We start from the raw sequence: 8,723 nt of genomic DNA, 5'->3' as shown, positions 1-8,723 counted from the left end.
GAGCCACCAATATCACCAGCAACCAGTTGATTTTTACTGGAAATCAGTTGCCAACCTGACATTTTTGCTGCATCGGGCTGTGCGGGGGGAATATGGCGTTTCATGGCAGTCCTTCAGACAAATGTCTCTACATGTAACACGTGGTGGGTTCCAACATAAGCCCCTTTTATACCAAGCTCATAGAGAGGGTCCGAGTGGGGGTTCCCTCTACAACCCAGATATCCTTAATGGGGCACTATGAAAGATATGTTTGGGCAGTGTGAGGACTACGGTCTTAGGGGACAGTGTAAGGCACTTTCTGACCACTGGGAAGACAAGTGTGCTTCATGTCAGATATTTCTGAAAAAACTCTGCTAGGAAATTTACGTTTCATGATTATCAATAGAGTCACAGCTAGAAGAAACGTTGTGATTAAGATAAAACTTAAATAGTTTATTAGATATACACTAAAACTAGGGAGAAGTGTGTGAGTCCCTAAATCTACAAACAAACAAAAATGATATACTATACACTCACCTAAAGAATTATTAGGAACACCTGTTCTATTTCTCATTAATGCAATTCTCTAGTCAACCAATCACATGGCAGTTGCTTCAATGCATTTTGGCGTGTGGTCCTGGTCAAGACAATCTCCTGAACTCCAAACTGAATGTCAGAATGGGAAAGAAAGGTGATTTAAGCAATTTTGAGCGTGGCATGGTTGTTGGTGCCAGACGGGCCGGTCTGAGTATTTCACAATATGCTCAGTTACTGGGATTTTCACGCACAACCATTTCTAGGGTTTACAAAGAATGGTGTAAAAAGGGAAAAACATCCAGTATGCGGCAGTCCTGTGGGCAAAAATGCCTTGTGGATGCTAGAGGTCAGAGGAGAATGGGCTGACTGATTCAAGCTGATAGAAGAGCAACGTTGACTGGAATAACCACTCGTTACAACCGAGGTATGCCGCAAAGCATTTGTGAAGCCACAACACGCACAACCTTGAGGCGGATGGGCTACAACAGCAGAAGACCCCACCGGGTACCACTCATCTCCACTACAAATAGGAAAAAGAGGCTTCAATTTGCATGAGCTCACCAAAATTGGACTGTTGAAGACTGGAAAAATGTTGCCTGGTCTGATGAGTCTCGATTTCTGTTGAGAGATTCAAATGGTAGAGTCCGAATTTGGCGTAAACAGAATGAGAACATGTACCCATCCTCTGATGGCTACTTCCAGCAGGATAATGCACCATGTCACAAAGCTCGAATCATTTCAAATTGGTTTCTTGAACATGACAATGAGTTCACTGTACTAAAATGGCCCCCACAGTCACCAGATCTCAACCCAATAGAGCATCTTTGGGATGTGGTGGAACGAGAGCTTCGTGCCCTGGATGTGCATCCCTCAAATCTCCATCAACTGCAAGATGCTATCCTATCAATATGGGCCAACATTTCTAAAGAATGCTTTCAGCACCTTGTTGAATCAATGCCACGTAGAATTAAGGCAGTTCTGAAGGCAAAAGGGGGTCCAACACCGTATTAGTATGGTGTTCCTAATAATTCTTTAGGTGAGTGTATGTTGACACTAGACGCTTGTGAGATGCGTTTAGATCCCACCAGTACATGTGGCTGCACAAGAGGTGCGGAGCCACTACTGCATCAGCTAGTGACACAACATATGTATAGATGCTGGATAAACAGTGGTAACCTAACGCGATGATAGCATCTGTGAAAGAACTACTGTGGCGTGCTCAAATCACAGGTTATCATATGCTATATCATCAAGTAAAAGGTTACCAAGTCTAGGACTGAACATTGCCAGGGGGGAGGGCCTTTGAGTAGGTGACCCTCATTTAATGAACACCAGGTGAAAAAATCCTCCCTACATGCCCCTCCATGCAACAAACATGTGATTTGAGCACGCCACCGTAGTTCTTTCACAGATGCTATCATCGCGTTAGGTTACCACTGTTTATCCAGCATCTATACATATGTTGTGTCACTAGCTGATGCAGTAGTGGCTCCGTACCTCTTGTACAGCCACATGTACTGGTGGGATCTAAACGCATCTCACAAGCGTCTAGTGTCAACATATAGTATATCATTTTTGTTTGTTTGTAGATTTAGGGACTCACACACTTCTCCCTAGTTTTAGTGTATATCTAATAAACTATTCAAGTTTTATCTTAATCACAACGTTTCTTCTAGCTGTGACTCTAGTGCTTCATGTCAGGCACTATTATAGTGATAGTCTTGCAGTTATATGATAGTGGACTGTGAAAAGGCACTTGATGCTCACTGGGGAAGACTTGTTGACCTTGTTTCAGGCACTATTATAGTGGTGCTGTGGCAGTTACTATTATAGGAACTCTGTAGCAGGCATTATTATGGAAGCATGGGTGCCGGTCCTACTATTTGGGCCTCATGTCAGGCACTTTTATATAGTGGTACTATAGCAGTTACATATAGGGGTATTGCAGAGGGTACTTATACAACAACGAGGCAGGCACTATTATAGAAAAACTGTTGAGGCAATAAAAGTTAGCACCAAGCTTTTCCAAGCCGAGGAGGATGTCTCGTGGACTTTTATTTACTGGGTATTTTTGATATTAAGGGGAAATGGTCTTTAAGAAGCAAAAATGTTAACGAAAATTCTGAGCATAAAAAAGATTGATGATGAGATAACGGCCAGAGGTGAGACAGAGCGAAAAAGGAACAGAAAGTTATGAGAAACATATTCATCTCAAGGAGCCTTTATAGTGAACTGATAGTGACAGAGAACGGCAGATGAATCAACCACAACAAACACGAAGCTCTTAGAAGAAAGTGATCAGATCAAAGCTGTGCTAATGTTGACCACACGACGCATGCATTAGGGGAAAATATAAAATCGGAGCCAACACCAACTCGACTGATGGGAAAGGAGGAGTGGAGGGATTTTTTAAAATATTATTTTATTTGTGTTCTCGAGATAAAACCAGCGGTTGAGCTCAGGTAAACCAGAGAGATGAGTAACTGACACACATCAGGGACTTTTTCAACATCTCACTTTTACTCCATCCTGTCACCTAATATCTGTGATAAAAAAGGGGAAATTACATGTATTGTATTGTATGTAAAAAGGAGGCTAATTACAGACTCCATAATTTTGTCTCTAACTCGTAATCAGTTGTGAAGCTACCATAGAGGGAGAAACACGCCCTTCATTTTTAGCCACTGGGGCAGTGGTGTAGCCATTGTGATCAGTCTGCACCACTGAAAGCATGCATTACTGCTTGTACTGCTTCTTTCTTCAGTTCGGTTGGCTAAAAGCCTGAGGTTACTAAAATGTCTGAAGCATAAGATGCCCCATTGCAGAGATGTGTGTTACAGAAAGTGGATATGGACTCACTGTGCTAACCAACCAGTTTGACTTTGGACTAGTCCTGAGGGCGCTATCCTGGCAGTCCGCTAATTTTCACCCTTGAACTCATATACAGGAATCTGGCCTTCGCTGCAGGCTGCTACCAGGATGCTACCTCTTGAACTGGTGCTTGGCTGCTGACTAGAGATGAGTGAATCTTTCAAAATGTGGTTTATTTCATTCTTCAACAAAATTGGTTTGGACATGACATGAGAGAGACAGTCCAGTATGCTACTCTCATGTACGTAGTATAGTAAGTCAGGCAATGTCCCTCTGGATTTCTTGGAAAATATTCAAATTAGCTTTCCTATGCCTATCTAACTTAGACATGATTATTTGCATATATTGTTTCCCAGAAACCAAGAGGAGCATCGCTTAGCCTACAATATAATATATTAACTGGTCTTCATAAAATAAATAGTACCCACCCAGAACAATGGTTCTAATTTACACACAGAAAACCAGCACCAGTGTGCACAAGACAGCGGCATCAATAAACCGCCATTGTAACAGTGTATAGAAGACTCCTACTAAGAAGCTCAAAATGCCTTTGCTACGATTATCTGAAAGTTCTCGATGGTGAACTCAGTGGAAGAGCAACAATGGCTTAGTATAGGGGCACTCTGGTAAATACTATAGGAGGCACAATGACAGGCACTATTATAGCAGCACTGTGTGGTCTTTATATCACTGTGCAGTGTGTGGGCAGTGTGCAAGATGCTATTATGGGGTACTGAAAAAGGCTCACTTATAGGAGCACTGATGGCAGGTACTATTATAGGAGCATGATGGCAGGTACTATGAAAGGAGCACCTATAGAATATACTATAATAAGAACACTGAAGGCAGGTACTATTATAGGAGCATGTTGGCAGCTACCAATGTAGGAGCAGCTATGGCAGTTAATATTATAGGAGCATGGATGGAAGGTACTATTATAAGAGCACCTATAGTAGGTACCATATTGGAGCATGATGGCAGGTACTAAAATAGGAGCCCCTATGGTAGGTACTCTATTTGAAACATACCAGCTGGTCTGTTTCTCAAAACATGGCTATCCACGGGTCCACTGATGCTCAAAAAAGCAGGAGCTAGAAAGTTCTAACTTTGTACTTAGGCCCTAGGCTACCCTTCTCTGCTGTAGCGTTACTGCTGATCCACCCCATCTTCGCCCTGAGGTAATGCACCAATTGATGAGCACCACTTACCTCCACTATTTAGCTAATTACCAACCAGGATGTGGCTGGTACTATCAACTGACTAGTCTGAGCCTAATGTATTAAAGGCTATGTTCACCGTTGGGGGCAGTTTTATATTTATTAATGCATTCTACTCATTGTGAGATAAAAATAATTTATTAAAAATATGGAGTCCATTTCTCTGTACAAAGCTGAGATACTCTAGTAGCAGGATCTGAATTTTCTCTGCTCCGTCAGACAGCTAGCTGATAGGCTCCTTATCTCTGCTCTCAGACCTTATAAACACTCATCAAATCTCAATCCTTATCTTACTAAAAAGAATGTGGCTTAAATAAGTGGTCATGACCTCTTAGTAATTTAGAGATAAGGGTTATTAGATGACCAACAGTTAACCCTTTGTAACAGAACGGCTCAATATTTTTAATAAAGACCAATTGAGAAAATTATTTTTAGCCCCAAATGAGTAAAATGCAATTATAAAAAATTGCCCCGAAGTTGTACATAGCCTTTAAGTATGCATATTTAGTAACGGGGTGAGATCTTTTTCAACCCTGTTACAGCAGTTACTGTTATAGAGGCACTGTAGCAGGCTCTACTATACAATGGCATGCAAAAGTTTGGTCACTCCTGGTCACAATTGCTGTTACTGTGAACAGTTAAGAAAGTTGAAGATTAAATAATCCCCAAAAGGCATAACGTATCTTTGTATTTAAGCAAAAAAAATATTTTTTATTTTAATTTTTTACATTTTCTAAATAAAAAAAGGAATAGGGTCTGAAGCAAAAGTTTGGGCACCCTTCATGGTTAGTACTTATTAGCATTCCCTTTGGCAATTATCACAGCTTGTAAACACTTTTTGTAGCCAGCCAAAAGGTTGTCAATTCTTGTTTGAGGGATATTTGTCTTGCATGCACTTCTCTTTTCAGGTTTATCCACAAATTTTCAATGATGTTCAGATCATTGGACTGTGAGGGCTATGGTAAAACCTTCAGCTTGCGCCTTTCGAGGTAGTTTCAGGTTGCTATTTCCTCAGTTTCAAATATAATTAAGAAATGGAAGTTAACAATAACAGTGGAGGTCAAGAGAAGATCTTGAATAGGGATGAGCGAACACGAACTGTATAGTTCGGGTTCGTACCGAATTTTGGGGTGTCCGTGACACGGACCCGATCCCGAACATTTTCGTAAAAGTCCGGGTTTGGTGTTCGGCGCTTTCTTGGCGCTTTTTGAAAGGCTGCAAAGCAGCCAATCAACAAGAGTCATAATACTTGCCCCAAGAGGCCATCACAGCCATGCCTACTATTGGCATGGCTGTGATTGGCCAGTGCAGCATGTGCCTCTATTTAAGCTGGAGTCACGTAGCGCCGCACGTCACTCTGCTATGATCAGTGTAGGGAGAGGTTGCAGCTGCTGTTAGGGCGAGATTAGACAGTGATTAACTCTGCAAAAACACTTAATTCAGTGATCGATCTACAGCTGTGGATCATTGAACTGCTGCTATTTAATTGCTCATTGTTTTTAGGCTGCCCAGAGCGTTTTTATGTCACTTTTTTCTTGGGTGATCGGCGGCCATTTTGTGTCTTGTGGTGCGCCAGCACAAGCTGCCACCAAGTTCATTTAACCATCAATAGTGTGGTTATTTTTTTTGCTGTATCCTACATCAGGGGCTTGGCTGTGCTTGCTATTTTATTGAGGGGTAAAATACAATTGGCCAAAATAGCAGTAATCTGGTGTTTCAGCTGTGGCTAGCCAATTGTAATACTGTCTGCTGTCTGCCGAAGCACAGTTTTTGTTCTGGGTTGAATACAATTCCCAACTTAGCAATTCCCTAAATATTTTTTTCTGCTGTATCAGGCCAAGTTTAAATTGATCCATAAAAGGGTATATTAGATTGAAGGTGCGGATAGTGTCATCCTCAATAACTTCACACGCTACCGTGCATTTCCAAGTTTAAATAATTCTGTCCGTAAACGTATACCTGTCACCCAGCGCCTAAATAATAGGCCTAAAATTTATATTCAGCTAAATCTGTGTTTATTGCTGAGACTGGTCAATTTATTTAGTGTCCGCCAAAGCACAGTTTTTGTTCTGGGTTGAATACAATTCCCAACTTAGCAATTCCCTAAATCAGTGGTTTCTGCTGTATCAGGCCAACTTTAAATCTATCCATAAAAGGGTATATTAGATTGAAGGTGCGGATAGGGTCATCCTCAATAACTTCACACGCTACCGTGCATCTCCAAGTCTAATTCTGTCCGTAAGCGTATAGCGGTCATCCAGCGCCTAAATACTAGGCCTACAATTTATATTCAGCTAAATCTGTGTTTACTGCTGTGGCTGGTCAATCTATTTAGTGTCTGCCAAAGCACAGTTTTTGTTCTGGGTTGAAATACAATTCCCAACTTAGAGCAGAAACCACAAATTTAGGGAATTACTATCAGGCCAAGGTTAAATCTATCCATAAAAGGGTATATTAGATTGAAGGTGCGGATAGAGTCATCCTCAATAACTTCACACGCTACCGTGCATTTCCAAGTTTAATTTTGTCCGTAAAAGGGATACCTGTCATCCAGCGCCTAAATACTAGGCCTACAATTTATATTCAGCTAAATCTGTCGTTACTGTTGTGCCTGTATTAGTGTAATACGGTACCTAAATAGATAGCCAGATAGTGTTAGGTGCCTGTAAAAAAAGGCCTGAATTTGAATTCAATACATTGGGCCAAATAATTATTTTCTTATTGTGGTGAACAGTAACAATGAGGAAAACATCTAGTAAGGGACGCGGACGCGGACATGGTCGTGGTGGTGTTAGTGGACCCTCTGGTGCTGGGAGAGGACGTGGCCGTTCTGCCACAGCCACACGTCCTAGTGAACCAACTACCTCAGGTCCCAGTAGCCAGCAGAATTTACAGCGATATTTGGTGTGGCCCAATGCCGTTCTAAGGATGGTAAGGCCTGAGCAGGTACAGACATTAGTCAATTGGGTGGCCGACAGTGGATCCAGCACGTTCACATTATCTCCCACCCAGTCTTCTGCAGAAAGCGCACAGATGGCGCATGAAAACCAAGCCCATCAGTCTGTCACATCACCCCCATGCATATCAGGGAAACTGTCTGAGCCTCAAGTTATGCAGCAGTCTCTTATGCTGTTTGAAGACTCTGCTGGCAGGGTTTCCCAAGGGCATCCACCTAGCCCTTCCCCAGGGGTGGAAGAGATAGAATGCACTGACGCACAACCACTTATGTTTCCTAATGATGAGGACATGGGAAGACCACCTCAGCACGTCTCTGATGATGACGAAACAAAGGTGCCAACTGCTGCGTCTTTCTGCAGTGTGCAGACTGAACAGGAGATCAGGGAGGAAGACTGGGTGGAAGACGATGCAGGGGATGATGAGGTCCTAGACCCCACATGGAATGAAGGTCGTGCCACTGACTTTCAGAATTCGGAGGAAGAGGCAGTGGTGAGACCGAGCCAACAGCGTAGCAAAAGAGGGAGCAGTGGGCAAAAGCAGAACACCTGCCGCCAAGAGAGTCCGTCTGCTATTGGCCACCGCCATCTGGGACCCAGCACCCCAAAGGCAGCTTCAAGGAGTTCCCTGGCGTGGCAGTTCTTCAAACAATGTGCTGATGACAAGACCCGAGTGGTTTGCACGCTGTGCCATCCGAACCTGAAGCGAGGCATTAACGTTCTGAACCTTAGCACAACCTGCATGACCAGGCACCTGCATGCAAAGCATGAACTGCAGTGGAGTAAACACCTTAAAAACAAGGAACTCACTCAGGCTCCCCCTGCTACCTCTTCTGCTGCTGCCGCCTCGGCCTCTTCCTCCGCCTCTGGAGGAACGTTGGCACCTGCCGCCCAGCAAACAGAGGATGTACCACCAACACCACCACCACCTCCGTCACCAAGCATCTCAACCATGTCACACGGCAGCTTTCAGCTCTCCATCTCACAAACATTTGAGAGAAAGCGTAAATTCCCACCTAGCCACCCTCGATCCCTGGCCCTGAACGCCAGCATTTCTAAACTACTGGCCTATGAAATGCTGTCATTTAGGCTGGTGGACACAGACAGCTTCAAACAGCTCATGTCGCTTGCTGTCCCACAGTATGTTGTTCCCAGCCGGCACTAC

Source organism: Bufo bufo, chromosome 8 (genome assembly GCF_905171765.1).
Source record: "Bufo bufo chromosome 8, aBufBuf1.1, whole genome shotgun sequence".
NCBI lineage: Eukaryota > Metazoa > Chordata > Amphibia > Anura > Bufonidae > Bufo > Bufo bufo.
This window is presented reverse-complemented; position numbering follows the sequence as displayed.